Below are 18722 nucleotides of genomic sequence, written 5' to 3'. Positions count from 1 at the left end.
TGGGATTTGAACCCAGATCCTCTAACTCTATATCTGTTGTTCTTTCCATGCTTATCATGCTTCTTCTCAACATCTTTTATCATCAGAACTCTGTAAGAATTAGTTTCTTCAGGGGCAGCTAGGTGGTCCAGTGGATAAAACATCGGCCCTGGATTCAGGAGGACCTGAGTTCAAATTTGGCCTCAGACACTTGACACTTACTAGCTGTGTGACTCTGGGCAAGTCACTTAATCCTCATTGCCTTACCAAAAAGAAAAGTTAAGATGAAGATAAGGCTCATTAAAAAAAATAATTACTTTCTTCTAATCACCCAAACCCTTCCTTCAAATCTACATAATTAGTGGCATGGCCATATTGAGGTCATTGCTGATTTGACAGAATTATAAGTAACATTTTTTTCTTATTTTTCATGTCAAAATGTGTGGAGTAAACTTAGGACTGAAGATGTGAAGGTTAGAATGTATATAAAATATAGATTCTCTCTTCTTAAAATGGTGTCCCCTGCTATGTCCCAACTAGATCTCTCAGGACTCAAAGGAAAACACAGATTCTGTACAAGTTCAATTAGAATTCCTGGAAGATGCATAAAGAATTTTGTTTTGTTTTGTTTTGTTTTGTTTTGCAGGGCAATGGGGGTTAAGTGACTTGCCCAGGGTCATACAGCTAGTAAGTGTCAAGTGTCTGAGGCTGCATTTGAACTCAGGTCCTCCTGAATCCAGGGCCAGTGCTTTATCCACTGTGCCACCTAGCTGCCCCCATAAAGAATTTTTAAAGAGAATTTAACATGATTTCAAAAACAAAATCTGAGAGCTATGGAAGAAAGAATAGGAAAGAATTAACAGTTTTAGCACGAGTTGCAAAATCTTACTCAAGCAACAGATTCCCTGAAAATTAGAATGGACCAAATAGATGTTAATGATTCCATCAGACAACAAAAAATATTAAAAACAAAGTCAAAAGACTGAAAACTAAAAGAAAATGAAGGATAGCTCATAGCAAAAACAAATGACCTGGAAAACAGATTAAGAAGAGATAATTTAAGAATCATTGTATTACATGAAAGTCATGACCAAAAGTGACTCAACATTATATTTCAAGAAATCCAAACTATTAATAGCCATATGAAAATGCTCTAATAATTAGAAGAATGCAAATTAAAACAATAGTGGCTGTATTTAAAAGGGACATAGCTTCAAGGAATAGTAAGGTGATAGTCCCACTGTAGTCTGCTTCATAAGATTGCATCTGGAATGGTGTGTTCAGTTTTCTATGTCATAATTTAAGAAGGACATTGATAAACATAAGAATTTTATTGAGAGCATTTATTAAACTCTTACTAAGTGCCAGTCACTGTGCTAAGCCCTGAGGATATAAAGAAAGGTAAAAGACAGTTCCTGTCCCTGAGGAGCTCAAAATCTATTGGAGGGGAGGGAGACAACATGTAGAGAGCTATGTAGAATCAAGCTACTATGTACAAGATAAATAGGAAATAATTAACAGAAGGAAGACACTAGAATTAAGAAGCTTTGGGAAAGGCTTCCTGGAGAAGGTAGAATTTTAACCGCAACTTTAGGGAAGCCAGAGAAGCCAGGAGGTGATGATAAGGAGAGAGAATATTTGAGACAAGAGGGACAGAGAAAATGCTCAGAACTGACAGATGGAGTATCTTGTTTGAGGAAGAGCAGGGAGGCTCAAAAATCAAAAATCAATAGTACAGGGTAGGGGCAGCTAGGTGGTGCAGTGGATAGAGCACCAGCTCTAGATTCAGGAGGACCTGAGTTCAAATCTGACCTCAGACACTTGATACTTACCAGCTGTGTGACCCTGGGCAAGTCACTTAACCCCAATTGCCTCACCAAAAACAAAACAAAACAAAACAACAACGACAACAAAAAGTACAGGGCAGGGTGTAAGGTCTAAGAAGGATGGAAATGTAGTTGTGGGGGCCAGGTTATAAAGGGCTCCTTTTCCAGAGTAGGTCAATCAGGATAAGGAAAGGCCTTGAATGGCATTTAAGAGTTACTTTTATTATACTATATATTATTATACTATTGTGCCATAAGAAATGATGTGCTCAATGATTTTAGAAAAACATGGAAGGACTTACAGAAAATCATTTAGAATGAAATGAGCAGAATCCAGAGAACATTATATACATTAACAGCAATTTTTTTTTAAGAACGACTTTGAGCAAATGGGTTATTTTGATTATAAATACCCAAATTAACTATAAAGGACATACGAAAAAAGATGCTATCTGCCACCAGATGAAGAACTGATATATAAAAGTCTGTATATAATAATTATATGAATATATGTATATACGTACACACATATTTGAATTGAATGGTAGCCATCTCTTGGGCAGGAAGGGAGAAAATTACATGATAATTTTGTTGTATATTTGAAAAGGAACAGCAAGTTGTACATAGATTTGCAGTTTCATGTGCAATCATCTTCCCTGCCCACCCCCCCTCCCCCAGGGCAATGAGGGTTATGTGACTTGCCCAAGGTCATACAGCTAGTAAGTGTCAAGTGTCTGAGACCGGATTTGAACTCAGGTCCTCCTGAATTCGGGGATGGTGCTTTATCCGATGTACCACCTAACTGCCCCATAATCATCTTTTTTATTGTACTACATCATGAAAATGCTTGGTTTATTCCATAAATTAAAAATAAAATTAACAAAAGAATTGGTTGAAAGAAATGGGAATTTTAACATGAAGAAAAGAAGAATCAGGGTAGATATTTCTGTCTTCAACTATTTTAATAATTTTCATATGGAGAAGGCATTAAACCTGTACTTATCTGGCCCAGAGGAAGCAAACAGGAACAGTGGGAAGAAGTTATAAAGAAGGTCATTTAGGCTTGATGCTTAGGAAAACTTCTTAACAATTACAGATGTCCAAAAGTAGAATGACCTTCCTTGAGAACTATCAGGGTCTTAAAACAGAGGGTGGAATATCATCTGTCAGTGGGAATAATGCTTGTGTAGCAGTTAGACTAGATGCCCACTAAGGTCCCTTCCAATTCCCAAATTTGGTAATTTTGACAGCTGTCTTTCTTGTTTCATCACTCATGTTTTAAACATAGGTATGGGAGGCATCTTGGAAGAGTGCTTTTAAGGTGACATTTTGCTTTACCAAATCAATTTTTTAAAAATGGCCTCTTCCGGTCAGTGGAGTGCCTGTTAGCACAGGCTGCATTGTAAAGATGGCTAAGTCTAAGAACCATACCACCCACAACCAATCAAGAAAATGGCACAGAAATGGCATCAAGAAACCTAGGTCACAGAGATACGAGTCTCTGAAAGGGGTTGACCCCAAGTTTCTGAGAAACATGGCTTTGCCAAGAAACACAACAAGAAGGGACTGAAGAAGATGCAGGCCAATAATGCCAAAGCCATCAAGGCCCGAGCAGAAGCCATCAAAGCCCTGAGCACCAAGGCCTCCAAGGCCAAGCTCCTCGGGCACAAGATGCCCAAGATCCCCAAGGCCAGTGACCAGTGTGCTGGCCTCAAGATGGCCACCAAGCGTCCAGGCCCTAGGGTCGGCATCAAACACCCAGGCCCCAAGATCACAAAGCCTGCCTCTAAGGTTGCCAGGACCACTGACCCTAAGACCGCCAAGCCCACTGACCCCAAGTCTGCCGACAAGGTCAGTAAGTCTGATCCCAAGGCTGCCAAGTCTGGCCCCAAGGCAGCCAAGTCAGATCCCAAGACAACTAAGTCTGATCCCAAGGCTGCTAAGCCTGCTGAGTCCAAACCCAAAGATGCTGAGGCTAAAGCTGCAAGTCCCAAGCCTTCAAAATAGATGCTTCATTCAGGACAGAAGGACTTGTTTAAACCCTAAAACCACCCATTTTTCTCAGCCTGTATGGTTATTCACTATTTTGTACAAATAAAGGAAATGGTGAGTCATGAGAAAAAAAAATGACTGACAAACAACAAACAGTGGTATATTATATTCTCTTATGTGATTTGTAAGAAGTGGTAGGATAGGTACTCTACTTGAAGTCACTGATGACCTTTTGAGAGCACAATGTCAGAAGATTGCTGAGGAGAGAAGCCAGAATGTAAGGGGTTAAGGAATAATTGCCTGAAATATAACATATGTCTGAAAAGTTTGACACTGAAAAGTAGGAAAAGAGTAAGATGTAATCCTATTTTAGTTCTGTTATTAGTGCTCTGAAGGTCATTAATCCATAAGCTTCAGTCACTGAATCATAAAATGAATAAAAATTGGATTTTTGGTCTAATGAATGTAATACATTTGGCAAACCACAGCCCTGGAAGCACTGCAATTTTAAATAGCAAAAGAGAGATCATGTGGCCTTGCTTATGAAATAGTGATGCTCTTTACTTCTTCAACCATATTTGCTTAATTATCAACAAATTTGGTGAAGTTGTGAAGTGTCATGGCCATGATATTTCCCTTTTATAATTAGTGACAGTGTCCTTGCAAGAGGAAATAGAGTTCTTCTAAGCACTTGATAGCTATAAGTATAAGTTGTGACATAATTTCAATAAGCTTATCTTGATCTGGGGGAGGTAAAGGGCAGGGGTAGGATTCTTATTGCAGTTTAGGTTAACCAAGCAATTATTCTATTACTAAGTATAATTAATGACTAATGATTTGCCTTGATTAATAGCACAATCTACATCTGCTCCTAGTGATAGGATGTAGTTACCCGAAGTCATTTTTTTTAATGAAAGGTAGATTCATTTCTCCCACTTAAAGACTTAGACTTTCCTTCTAATATAATGTTAACACTATCTTTTATACCAAATTATGTTATTTAAACTTTCTTTTGTCTGTGAAACTATGAATCTCTAATATATAGAGATTTTCTTTTAAGTATATATTAAATTTAACCTAGTAGTACCAACACTGTTCTGTATGTCCATGTTCCCTTCTGAACTTCCTTCTACTATTTTTCATTGTACTTTTTTCTTTTCTTTTTTCATCATTATCACTACCCCTCCCCTCAAAATTTTTCCCCATTCCTCCAAACAGTAAAAGTCCTCCTTTGTAACAAATAAGTATGGTCAAGCATAAAAGAGACTGTAGGTACACAGAATGAATCAATGTGCTTAGCTGATGCAAATTCACCACATGGGAGAGATTGGAGAACCTGCTTCAGGGACAGTTGCGATGATATGTAATGGATTGATTTTAACAGATCTTGGAGCATGTGTAGACATTATGTAACTGGTTCTGATTTGTTAATCATATGATTAGGAGAAGACTTTTCAACCGGTTTCACAGCCAGAACTGGATATGCCTTCAAAAAGACACTAGCAACCAAAGCCTCAGAAATTCTCATTTTCTTTAATTACTTTGCCTTTCATTGACTCCTTTGCCTACAGTATCCATTGAGACAACTTGAGGCTGATGTGTGACCCTGTAAAATTGCCCTGGTTCTTGGCTTCTGCATTTGTTCCTTTCCATTTTAGGTAGAAGAACCTCGTGGCTACCAAAAGGTCAGGGAGAGTGAACTTCTGAACATCCCACTATCCCAGCATCCAAAAATTTGGATTTTGTACCCAGCTCCTCCACATTGATGCTCTAAGTGGCAAAGAGTGACTTTCAGGAGTGGGACTCAAACTATAAGGAACTCAGCTGGGGACCCTTGCTGAAGGTATCCGTTGTTTGCACATTAACTTTGTGGGACCAAGGTCATATAGAACATTGAACAATGTGGAGAACATTATACAATGTTGAGAAGAACAGTGAACTCACTGTTCCAGAAACCAAGGAGGTAGAGAGTTTGTACTGAGGTTTTTGATGGAAATGTTTGTACGTTTATTCTTACTATAGCTTTGAAATAAATAAAAATAACTTTGTAAAAGCTAATTGATGTCAAGAATATAAATATAACTAAGATTAGTCCCCAGCAGCTAATAGTGATTGGGAACATGGTTTGTGGGGGCTTGAGCCAATGTTAGCATGGAGACAAGCCCCTTAAAGGCCCTCAGGGTGCAGCTAGCATCATATGGAGATGTAGCTACCAGGCTTTGGGAAAATGGACCATAGAATATCCACTACATAAGCAAAATAGTAAATATTTTTCTTTATAACATTTTTTTTTTCAAATTGAGTCTCCACCTTCTGGGTCAGAGTGTGAGTGACTTGCTTTATAGTTTCAGCCTATTCACTCATATGCATGTTGAAAAGAGAAGTAACTAACCCAGGAAATTCATGTTTGGGGAATTTTTAATAACACCTTTGACTTCTGTACTTTGAAAAGTAGAGACTGACACATAGACTCTGACAACAAAACAGAACTGGACAAGTGGAAGATATTAATTTCAGTTATATTATCAATTAATTTGTCTCTTTCCCTTAAAGGGAAAGAACATTAGCAGAGTTTTCTAAAATTCCTTATCCATTTGTTTGGTTTCTATTTTACTTTAAAGAATTCTAAAAACAGATTAATTCTCCCAGGCTAATGATTTTCCTCTGTCACCCAATTTTCTATTTACCCTTAAGTCTCAAATGGAAGAGAGTTGGATTTAAATACTAATCTATCTGGATAATAGACTTCTCCATATGGTTAGCCAGTACTTTTTTCTTAAACCAATCAATAATTACGTTGATGAAAAGAAATAAGATTTTTTTCTCTCCAAAGATTAGTAGCTGACAAGATTACAATCAAATGCCACGTGATTCTAACATCTATTTGCTATTATTTTCCAATAATGTAGAATCTGATGTTGCTATAGGAAACAGTTTAATGTACTAAGTTACCTTCTAGGAAGATATCCACGGTGATCATAACCCACATAGAGCTGCTGATAGTCCTTTGAAATGGGAAGAGGTATTTTAGAGTCTAGAGGAAATTCAATGGAATGTTCTCAATTCAAGTCATGTAGCAGTCCCTTCACTACATGCCTATAGAAGACAGAATAACTTATAAAGGATTGAATTAATGACATTCTTGAAGGTTGGCATTTGTTCTTTGCTCACTATATAGCTCATTGTTTCTCGCAATTAGTGAAATTAATAAAACAAAATGTGGATAGAGGGCCTGATCGTTTAATCCTATCAATATAGGTTCACCTTTCAGCAGTGAAGATCACAGATCATAAATGTTTGATAGGCTGCCAAGGCCACAGAGGTCATAACTAAGTGGCCAACCTATAGATAAAGAGCAATTCTCAACTTAGATAGGCTGGTCCTCAAATACTTACTCAGTCTGTTGTCTGGAATGACCTTGGAGACTTTCTAACACAGTAGAACCTGCCAAAGCCAGTCATGTCCATGTTACAACAAGCTACATTTGAAAAAAACAAACAAACAAACAAAGACAAAAAACCCTACCTTTTAGTTTGTGGCAAAAATGGCTATTTTCTTTTTCTTTTTTTTTTAAGTGAGGCAATTGGGGTTAAGTGACTTGCCCAGGGTCACACAGCTAGTAAGTATTAAGTGTCTGAGGCCGGATTTGAACTTAGGTACTCCTGACTGCAGGGCTGGTGCTTTATCCACTGTGCCACCTAGCTGCCCCAACAATGGCTATTTTCACAGCCTATTCATGACTACTTTTGAATCTCATGGTCTGACTAAAATTTTTTGCTCAAATTCAATCTAACCCAAGTCAATTAAATGCCCACTGTATGCAAAACACATATCAAGGTACTGAGTGAGAAAAAGTTTAGATGAAATAGGATCTTTACCCAATGGAGGTTATAATTAAATCATGTAATATGGCATACATAAAACAAAAATGATACAAAATGATGTTTTTATAGTAACTAAAAATTGAAACTAAGGGGGTATCCTTCTATTGCAGAATGGCTAAATAAATCGTAGTAAATGAATGTAATGGATTATTATTGTGCCATAAGAAATGATGAAGTGGACAATTTGAGAAGAAACTGGGAAGACCTGTAAGAACCGATGCAGAGCAAAGTGAGCAGAACTAGGAAAACAATTTATATAATGATAATATTATGGACTCTTTAGAACATTCATCAATGCAATGACAAACCATGAGTCCAGTCAGAAAATTAAAGATGAAATATGCCATTATTCTCCTTCCAGAGGTGATGAATGCAGAGACTCAGATACCTACTGTATGACCTCGGGCAAGTCACTTAGCCTCTGTTTGCTTAAATTTCTTCAATTATAAAGTGAAAATATTAATAGACTTTACCTCCCAGGTAAGGACAAAATGATATCATAATATTATATGAAGTGTGTAGCACGGTGCCTCTGGCATATAATTGGCACTATATAAATGTTAGCTGCTGCTATTATTATTACTATTATTATTGTTATTATTACATTTTGGGTGATGGACAAAATGGACATTTGTTTTGCTGGACTATGCATATTTATTATAAGGGTTTACTATTTTTATTGTTCAATTGGGGAATGGGGAAACAGTGGAAGGGATAGACTATAAATTCATGTAAAAATAAATGAAAAAATAATATGAAAACACCAACCAAATAATGTATGGCACATCAATTAGAGAGGGACAAAGTTCTATTCTCCTTCCAATGGGATGAAAGAGAAATTAGCTTTTCTAATTTTTGTTCTTTTAAGCATTTAATTTTGCTTTCTATTTACTAAGATTTTTAAAAATGTGATAACCATTGCATTGTTATCTATGTGTTTCATTATTCAAGTGCATCTGAGAGATCATAAGTAGTAAAGGACATAGGAGAGAGAAGAGATTTAAAACTAACATATGCATGTACATATGTATACATACAAATATATACACATAGGTGTATATATATATATGCATACACATACTTATACACATTCACTCAGAGAGAGATGAGAGACTAATTCTCTAGTTGTTGTAAACTGAACAAAACAAAATGATTTATTTATATATTTATAGCCTATCAAAATCAGGGAAGGAAAGAATTAATCTAAACCCACATATAGTCACAGCATGAATCAATGAGTCTACAGTATGTTTATACAATACTCTAAACTATTAAGTATACAATAGAATTATATCTAAAAAATGTGCATATCTTAATTTTTAAAAATGCTTTATTGCTAAAAATGCTACCCATCCTCTGAGCCTTCAGTGAGTCATAATCTTTTTGCTGGTAGAGGGCCTAGAGCAAAGTTCAAATGGAAGAAGGATCCCCTATTCATAGGATGCTCTGGTTTTTAGAAATTATGCTTATTTCATCAAGTCCTGAAGATCAACCTAAATTAGATTCATAATCACTCAGAGGAGATCAATCTGTACACATGGAGAAAAACCCACGAATGAAAATTACCTATTGTTCACACTATATCAACAAACAAATCAGATACTATGGGTGGATAATGAACTGGATGTGGAATTGAACAGGAAAGAGAGAGTGAATCCTTTGTGAAATTGTACTTTTAATGATCCCATGTTTCTTCCTGAAAAAAAAAAGACCCAAATTTTAGATGTCAATATTTTTCCAGTATTGAATGGAATGCCCATACTACAAAGTATCCAAAGGATTAAAGTTCACCCAACGTGCAATATACATGTGCATGGTGGAGTGAGCAGGCTGCAACATACTATCAATGAAGAATAACACAGGAGTGGGTGTGTAAAAGATATTGCCAGAGAAATAAATGATTAGAAAGAGAGATGAGTTGGTCATGTGGCAAGATTAAAGTATAGCCAATGCATAGTCTGGATGCTTCACTGGTGTTTATGCAATGCCAAGACTTGCTCCAGAGTAAGACCCCAGGTGCATGAGATGCACCCTCAGTAGTGCCATTAAAGGAGGATATAAATGAGAGCCACATAAGATGAACAGGTAAGGATGGTGTATCATCAGCATCACTGGAGGGAGTACCCACAATGAAAAGATGATGGATCCATTGAAATATTAAGATTTAATAGAGCAGAGATCAGAATCCAAGTCTTTTGGTTCTAAGGTCAGTGTGTATTCTGTTCATTAAAGTACAGGCTCTCCTTATCTGAGATTGCCTTCTTTGCATGCCCATGCTTTCTACTCAGGTAGTGCATTTCGGCTGATGGAAACAGGGGCTTGAGAAGAAGTACTTGGAATTGTAAAGTGGTGAAACTATCATGAAATTGTCCCTTCAAACGGAGAAGATAAAAATTCAAGAGACTGGAATACTTGGTGGTATCACACCATGTATGGTGCCATGATGACAGGAAGATGGCAAGAGCAAATTGGAAATTATCCCTCTCTTTCTCTCTCAGGTGTATCATGATTACTGGCTATAGCCATGAACATGCTAGAGACAATGATCAATAAGCATTTATTAAATGCATACTATGTGCCAGGTCCTGTGCTAAGTGAGACCTGCCGGAATCCATCCTAGGGTGTAGGAAAAAAACAAGTCAATAGAGAACTGAGAGGAGATTCCTGGAAATGAAGATGGTGGAATGGCAAGTGAACATCCCTGGGAAAAGAACAAGATGGATCCTGACCCTTAATCCTCTGGCAATAAGTCATGCAGGGTGTGGTGGGATGGTATAGTTTACCATTCTGAGACTCATATTGGGATGGAAAGAATAATAACTCTTCTCTCCCAGAGGCTTCTGTGAGCACTCATTTCTTTGAGAAAAGTGAAATTGCAAAATGAATTGAGGGTACAGTGAGGCAAAAGCTTGAAAGTATCAATACTGTGCTTTATTATCCTTTGATCTCATGTATTTTATAAACTGAGGTTTTATTCCTTTTGGTAATGCAAAGTTTGGAAAGAAGGAAGAATCTTGATGAGTAATAGGGGCATAATGGACCAAATTATAATAAATGTATGAACATTCTTTAGCTTCTACTAATGACCATTGACAATACACAATAAAATTTTACATGCTTAAACTTATTAGCTGAATTAATTTATTAATACAATAACTAAAGCAGAAAAGAAAAAGACTCACTGAATTATAGACACTGGCTTTATCTTGACTATTTTTTTACCATGAGTACTTTTGTAGAGAAGGAGCCATCCCTAATTTTGGAAATCCTGCTTAAGACATTCCTACCATAAATAGTACCATCTCTTCAAAGAATGAGAATAGTTTTAACACAGTTTAAAAATCCATACATTTAATATTCCCCTCCAGGGGACTTTGTTATTCAGTGCACTGGTGTTCCAAAGCACGCCAACCATCTATCAGGTATATTTGAGCTTTTCCTATAAAAATCTTATTTTAACATTAAAGGCTTTCTTTGACTCCATTTACTTCTCTAGTTTTCTTCTTTCTCTCTGCTAGAAAACAAATGCCAAAGTTGACTTTAAGAAAAGTTCTACTTCATGCCGGAATATATGCACACACACACACACACACACACACACACACACACACACACACACACACACATAATATTTCACTAGACCCTAAGGAGCAATAGCATTTTTGGTCAGCTGCTAGGTGTGATGATTATCTGTATAAGAGGAAAAGAAAAATTAACTATTCCCTCTTGCATGGCTCTCACTTTTGGAATGTGGCGATCACCACACACTGTTCCTTTTCTCTTCTCAGTGAGCAGGTCCTATTCTGCCTTTGATTCTGCTTCCCACATGAGGGTCTTTTTGAGCAGGTATGAAGGTGAAAAAATGGGGCAATGACCAAATGACCACTACAGTAAAACACTGCCCCTAATAGTCAAACTGCTTTTGAAAGGTTGGTTTTCTGCTTGCCTGTGGGATGAAGGAATCTATCCACAAGACTTGATCCCTCTGTTTTAGGGAGTGTAAAAAATATAACCGTTAAAATGATACTCCTTTTTTTCTTAAAGTCTCAAGTCAAGATAGTATCTTGATGATTTACACAAAGGGTTCAAACTTGTGCCCTTTGTCTCTCTAGACAAAATATACTGGTCACTATTCCTCTCTCTTTTTTGCAACTTCCTTTCACAAATAATGAAGCACTTACACCATAACAGTTATGATTGATCATTTTACCTGGTGATTTCCAAACTAATTAAAGAAAGTATAAATGGAACTTTAAAGAGCAGCAAAATTTTGGATTAAAATATGTCCCCTTGAACGGAATGAGAAGAGAGGGAGATAGTCATTTTGCTGTTTGTATGAATTCTTTGTCTTGTGAGATTCAGTACTGATGGGACACTCTCTTGTGTAGGCCTTAAATTATCCCATCTAGTCCCAGTAGGTGAAGGTGACAGTGGCAAAAGTAGAATCTGGTATCTCTCAAACACCATCTATGTCTGCTATCTCATCTCTACTATTTCTTGTCAGTCTTCATTCTATCTCCTCACTTTTATTCACCAGACTTTCAGCTCAATCTCACACTCAACTTCTCCATTAAACCTTGGGTCTTTGGTACACATGTTCCTCTCTGTCAAGAGGAAGCAACATTGTATGTTTGAGACTTCACCTCCCAGAAAATGACATGGCTAGATACTGAAGCCTTTTCTCTGTCCTCAGAGAATGGTCTCCAGATACCCCTTACACATTGATATTCAGCTTGAAGGAACACTGCACGTAATGTATTTAATTAATCAGATGTTCAGAACATTCATTATTTGTGCATTCATTAAAAGAATGAATTCACTGGAAAATCAACAGTACAGCAGTTCACTTTAGCTTTATCATACAAGCTATTCAGGGACTAGCATCTATGACATGACAAAGGCTAGCTAAGAACAGCAAGAACTGAGATAGCACATACAACAGTACAGGATAGCATAAGACAAAATGTCTTTCATAGAATCTCACAGCTTTCTTTGCTCTTTTTCTATTCCCGCCTAGATAAAAGACCATCAGTTTTGCCATGTTAAAAAGTGTTCTAAGCTACTCTGGTGCATCAGAGTCTGTCAGACCCTATTCAACTTTGAATACTATATAGATGAGAGGTTTGGTTCACTGTAGACCCATGAAAAATACTGATTGAATCACTGAATAACTCATTTAAAAAGAAAATTTTAAGATCTGGCAGACACAGAAAGATAATCATAGTCCCAGGCTAAATGATATGAAAGCAGGCTAGCCATTTTCTTCTTTAAAAAAAAAAAAACTGACTGACAAAAGATAGTCTTCATATATAGTAGGAGGAAAGCATGGGATGGCTAACTGGTGAAATAAGAGATATTCAGAAATACAAGGTGATGTAAAAACAAACAATATCAATAAAAATATTTTAAAAGCACGTAAAACCTCCCAAAACATATAGGGGGAGGGATATAGATTGGATTTGAATAGTTCTCATCATATGCTTCATGTATTTTAAAAATATTGTTTAGTCACCAATCAGCCTTCTCTGGGCTAAATAACATATTTCTTTATGGTAGGTCAACATTATAAATGCTTAATTTAAACTGAGAATGAAATAGGGTTTTCACCTAAAGTATTAAGATACATCTTTCTATATAGTTTTAGCAGGCTGACCTGAAGTTCATAGAATTATTGAACTTTAGCTTCTAAATAGAGCTCAGAGGCCATTGATTCTTCCCACATCATGAATCTTCAACAAGTAAACAGCCATCCACCCTTAATTAAATATTTCTAGCAATGGAGAACTCACCACCATTCAGTCAATCCATTCTCATTTGGCCAGTGCTAAGAGTTAGGAAGTTTCCCCCTTATGTTTGGTGGTCTTCCCCCCTCCTTTTTTCCTTCTCTTTCTTTAAGGATAAAGATTGGATACCTCAGGAATCTGTCTAATAGAAAAATACTCTCATCGTATTTATTCCTTTAAGAAAAATCAGTCAACAGGGATTTATTGTGTCAGCTTTGAGTTAGGCACTGTTCATTGCACTTGGGGTACAAAGACAAAAATGAAATGGTTCTTACCCTAAAGGAATCCTACACTTTATCATGCCATACTTGCAATTTCATTGCTTCTGGGACAGTGAAGTACGTAATGGATTTTCTTGAAAGGTGGGTTGAGTACCTTCTTTACATGGATTCATATTCCCTTCCTCCCTCCCCCATAAAAGCACTGGATGGGAAAGCAACCTTGGCTGCATGGCTAAAGCCAGATTATGCCGAGCTCTCCCGGTGATCCTGTGATTTGCTTCTCTGCCAAGTACTTCTATCTTCTTATAGTGCACCGTATGAAACAGCAGATGCCTTCTATTTACGGTATTAGAGGCTATAGAAGAGACCATAGAAACAGAAGGGAGAAATGATCCCCATCCAGTGGAAGAATGTGCCAAAAACAATTAAGATGTCACTTAACAGCAGGAGGTGTTTAGGGGTGAAACATATGTTTAGGTAATGTGGAGTTCCTGTTAACTTGAGAGAGCACAAATAATTCAGGAGCCTTAGATAGTATGTGGGGCCAAGGAAATATAGTAAGTAAAAGCTCCAAAAGCTGTATTCTTAAAACCCAAACTCTGGGGCAGCTAGGTGGCACAATAGATAGAGCACCGGCCCTGGATTCAGGAGGACCTGAGTACAAATCTGGCCTCAGATACTTGACACTTACTAACTGTGTGACCTTGGGCGAGTCACTTAACCCTTATTGTCCAGCCCCACCCCCCCACCCCCCAAACCCAAAAAGATTCTGACAGCTCATTACATATATGGTGATTGGTTTTTGTTTCAGCTCAATGTGCAAAGGCCAGGGATTAAATAGTATTTTTGGAAGCTTGGGAAATTTGGAGATAAGGCAAATTTCTGAACTTTACTGCATAGTTTGTAGCCTCTGCTTTCTGGCACCAGTGAGGTCTGCATATCATCTAGAAGCATTGCTTTTTTTTTTTTCAAAATTATGTCTAGGTCTAAATGAAAGTAGAAAAATTGGATCTGGGAGTACAGACTTTATAGGATAATGGCCAAAGCTATTCATTCAAATATAGATCTTAAAATCTGGCGAATATACATCATAGAAAGATAATCATAGTCTGCAAAGGGAAGTGAGCAGAACCAGGAGGATGTTGTGCACAGTGACAGCAATATTATACGATGAAGAATTGTGAATGACTTAGCTATTTTGAGCAATACAACGATCCAAGACAATCCCAAAGGACTCATGATGAAGCATACTATCCACCTCCAGAGAAAGAACTGATATTATGTGAATGCAGGCTGAAGGATGTTTTTCCCTTCCTTTTTTCCTTCTTTCCTTCCTCTTTTCCTTTCTTCTTTTCTTTCTTTCTTTCCTTCCCGCCCCCCCTCCCTCCTTCCTTCCTTCCTTCCTTCCTTCTTTTATTTCTTTCATTTTTTTGTTCAAGTCTTCTTGTACAAAATTACTAATGTGGACAATTTTAATATGATTGAAGTTTATAACCTATATCAGATTGCTTATCAAGGTGGGGGGAGAGGAGGGAGGGATAGAATTTGGAATTCAAAACTTTTTTAAAAGCAAATGTAAAAAAAGACTGTTTTAACATGTAATTGGAGGTAATAAAATATTATTTTAAAAAGAAAAGATAATGATATTCCTATGCCAAATGATATTAAGGTAATCTAGCCATTCTCTTTATTTAAAACAAAACTGAGCAAGAGAAGACCACCAAATAGTGTTCTTCACTCTTTTGGTGTCCTTCTTCAGTCTTTTCCAGAAGTTAAATAGGATGTTGTTGATGGAACCACCATCATCAGTCCCTCCAGCTTGTGACCATAGTCATTCTCGCCTCTTCCACCTCTCCCCTACCTTCCAGGCCTGACGGTTCTACCTCTGCAGTATCTCTCACATCAGTCTTCTCCTTTTCCTCTCACTTCAATAACCCTAATTTAGGCTGTCATCTCTTTTCACCTAGGCTATTATAAAGTTCCCTAAAGCCTTCATAACACCATGTGAGTAATCTTCTTAATGGATCACTTTGATCACATCACTCCTGTCCTCAAAAACCTCTGCTGGTTCCCCACTGCCTACTGAATAGATCGCTTGGAGCTTAGCATTTAATGTCCATAACAATCAAGTACCATTGTACTTTTGCAGCCTTATTTCATGCTACTCTTCTTCACATGATCTCTATCTATCCTAGCTCAAATGACCTCAACCTCCCCTTCTTCCATTTTACATTCTTCTCTCTCTAGGCTTTTGCTTATGCTATTCCCAAAGCTAGGGACAGACTCCATCCCACCCTGTCTCTGCCTGTTAAAATTCCTCCCTTCTAAGTCCAGCATTAGTGCCTCCATTAAGATTTATTTGAACCCTCTGATATTCAGCTGTAAACGATCTTTCTCTCTCAGATTTCTTTGTCTATATTACTCCTTTATACTTTATCCTTTTTATATGCACATTGCCTGAATTATTCCTTTATAGTTTTCACAGGTGCCAAAATGATATTCCTACAGCATAGGCTTAACTATATTATTCCCCTGCTCATTGAACTCCAGTGGTTCCCTATTACCTTCAGGATCAAATACAAACTTTTCTCTGGTATTTAAAGCCCTTCACAACCTGGGTTCAACCTACCTTCCTGGCTCCATTAGACATTAATCATTTTCGTACATTCTGTGGTTCAGCCAAATTGCTCTTGCTTCTCTGTGCATGCAAAATTCCATCTCCCATTTCCATCTCTTTGAATGAGCTATCTCCCAAGCCTGGAATATACCCCGTCCTCATTCCTACCTCTTAGAATCCATGCAATTTGTAGTCTCCTTCAAAACTCAACTCAAATATCATCCCCAAAGAAACCTTTTCTGACTCCTCCCTACCCCTAGCTGTTAGTAAATTTCCTACCCACTCCTTCAAATTTCCTTATGTTTATCTCCCATCTTATGAAGGAGTTGGTCTTTAAAAGCCCAGGACCTAATCACAAAAATTAGGCCTGATAATGATGTGTTAAACTAACTGTAAAAATACAGCCATCCATTGATGATTCCTTTATGAGATGGGAAGAAGTTTTAGTGAATCAGAAGGGAGTAATAGACATTGTTTATCAGTGACAATGATTGGGCACTCTCTGGGAGATCAAAGACACAATATCCATGAAACAATACAACTAGGTCCTGATAAGAGTAAATAATGAATCCCCTGAAGTGGGCATATATATTCCATTCACATTTCTCAGTTATAATTATATAAAATATGATCATTGATTACGTCCCAATGGAAATATGAAGCACAAATTTAAATATTTCAACCACTTCAGGGGAGTCATTATTTTCATTAATAAGGAACCTTGTAACAAATGCTGCTAGTCTGAAAGGGCTGGGACACTGAATCCTCTCCTTGATCACTAAGTAGCTCTGGAGCCAAGACTGTGTTTAGCCCCTGGGGAGATCGATCACCTAAAAGAAACATTAGGCTCTTTTTCTTACTCTCTGGCTCTCTGTGTCACCAGGTCAAAGACCCAGGGGAAATTACTTAAAGCTTAGGTTTTGGTTCATGTCTAGGGTATTTCCAAAATAGGGGAGGAAGAAGAAAGATATTCAGTGTCCATGCCCCATAAATATACTTTGTGTGTGTGTGTATGTGTGTGAGGCAATTGGGGTTAAGTGACTTGCCCAGGGTCACACAGCTAGTAAGTGTTAAGTGTCTGAGTCTGGATTTGAACTCAGGTCCTCCTAACTCCAGGGCTGGTACTCTATCCATTGTGACACCTAGCTGCCCCCATAAATATACTTTCAAACATAGAATCATCAGTTTAAACCTAGTACAAACTGCAGAGGTCATCTATGTTCTGATTTCATTGAGGAAGAAACTGAAGGCAGTGGAGATGACTCACCTAAGGTTACAGAAATTAAAAGTGGCAGAGCTGGGATTTGAACCCAGATATGACAAAAAATCCAACACACTTTCTATTGTACCACACTGGCTCTTATGAAAGTGATCTACCCAATAATACTGGAGTCCTTTCTCTAAGACTTTTAACATTCTTTGGGTTTCAGTGTTGCTTGAAGTCTAGATGCCATCCCTCAATGTCACTACATGACCAGCCCCCCTCTTTCCATTTGTATGTTTCTTGGATGATATTTCACATTTCTTCTTGCATATAAGTTGTCATTGGTAGTATGGTGCAATTCCTCACTCCTCCATGAGAATTTTCATTGTCCTTTGAGTCATCCACAATTTGAATTTCTTGAATTTCTTGGTGTTGATGGGTAGCTTGAGGTTGTTGAAAGAGCTGTACAATTTGCCACATATAACCTATCTCACACTTAAACGAGTCCAATCCTGAACCTAACTTATTGTCCATTGTTTTTGTTTTTGTTTTTTTTAGTGAGGCAATTGTGGTTAAGTGACTTGCCCAGGGTCACACAGCTAGTAAGTGTTATGTGTCTGAGGCCGGATTTGAATTCAGGTACTCCTGACTCCAGAGCCAGAGCTCTATCCACTGCGCCACCTAGCTGCCCAACTTATTGTCCATCTTTAATGTCTGTTTAAATGTATGTACGTATATAGGAACTCAATGCACTGTCTATTCAGCTTCATTACACCAAATCTGAACAATTGTGAATCTTCGTCCATTTGTTTTTTCTTATGTGAATTGATAGGCCAACTTCTTTTGAGGGGATATTATACAAAAAGCATCCAAAGAAGACAGTGACAAAGTGACAGTGGAAAACACATTTGTCAAGAACATTCTGCTCCATAAGATTTAAATCTTCTTTGGAGAAATCTGCAAAAACAAGACTTCTCTAAGGGCACCCATTGCTTACATTATTTAAGGGACCAACTCTAAGAATATCAATGCATGTTATTCGGTATAATAATATGAAAAGGGCTGATTTCTACTTTAGCTCATTTTTATTAGAAGTGATGTGTTCACAGTCCCTGATTATCATATAGCATATGATTAGCACTTGATTAGAAGAAATAGAAATGTAGATATAAGTTGTGATGACATGTAGTCTATTCTATTGTAAAGATGTTATAAT

General features: G+C 37.4%; 1 pseudogene; it reads left to right on the top strand.

Annotated features, from left to right (window-relative positions):
* Positions 1–3213: 3213 nt before the first annotated feature.
* Positions 3214–3842, top strand: LOC122744602 (annotated as a pseudogene).
* Positions 3843–18722: the final 14880 nt, after the last annotated feature.

The sequence above is a fragment of the Dromiciops gliroides genome, chromosome 2 (assembly GCF_019393635.1).
Source record: "Dromiciops gliroides isolate mDroGli1 chromosome 2, mDroGli1.pri, whole genome shotgun sequence".
Classification (NCBI taxonomy): domain Eukaryota; kingdom Metazoa; phylum Chordata; class Mammalia; order Microbiotheria; family Microbiotheriidae; genus Dromiciops; species Dromiciops gliroides.
Note: the sequence above shows the minus strand (reverse complement) of the source record. Positions and strands in the feature narration are given on the sequence as shown.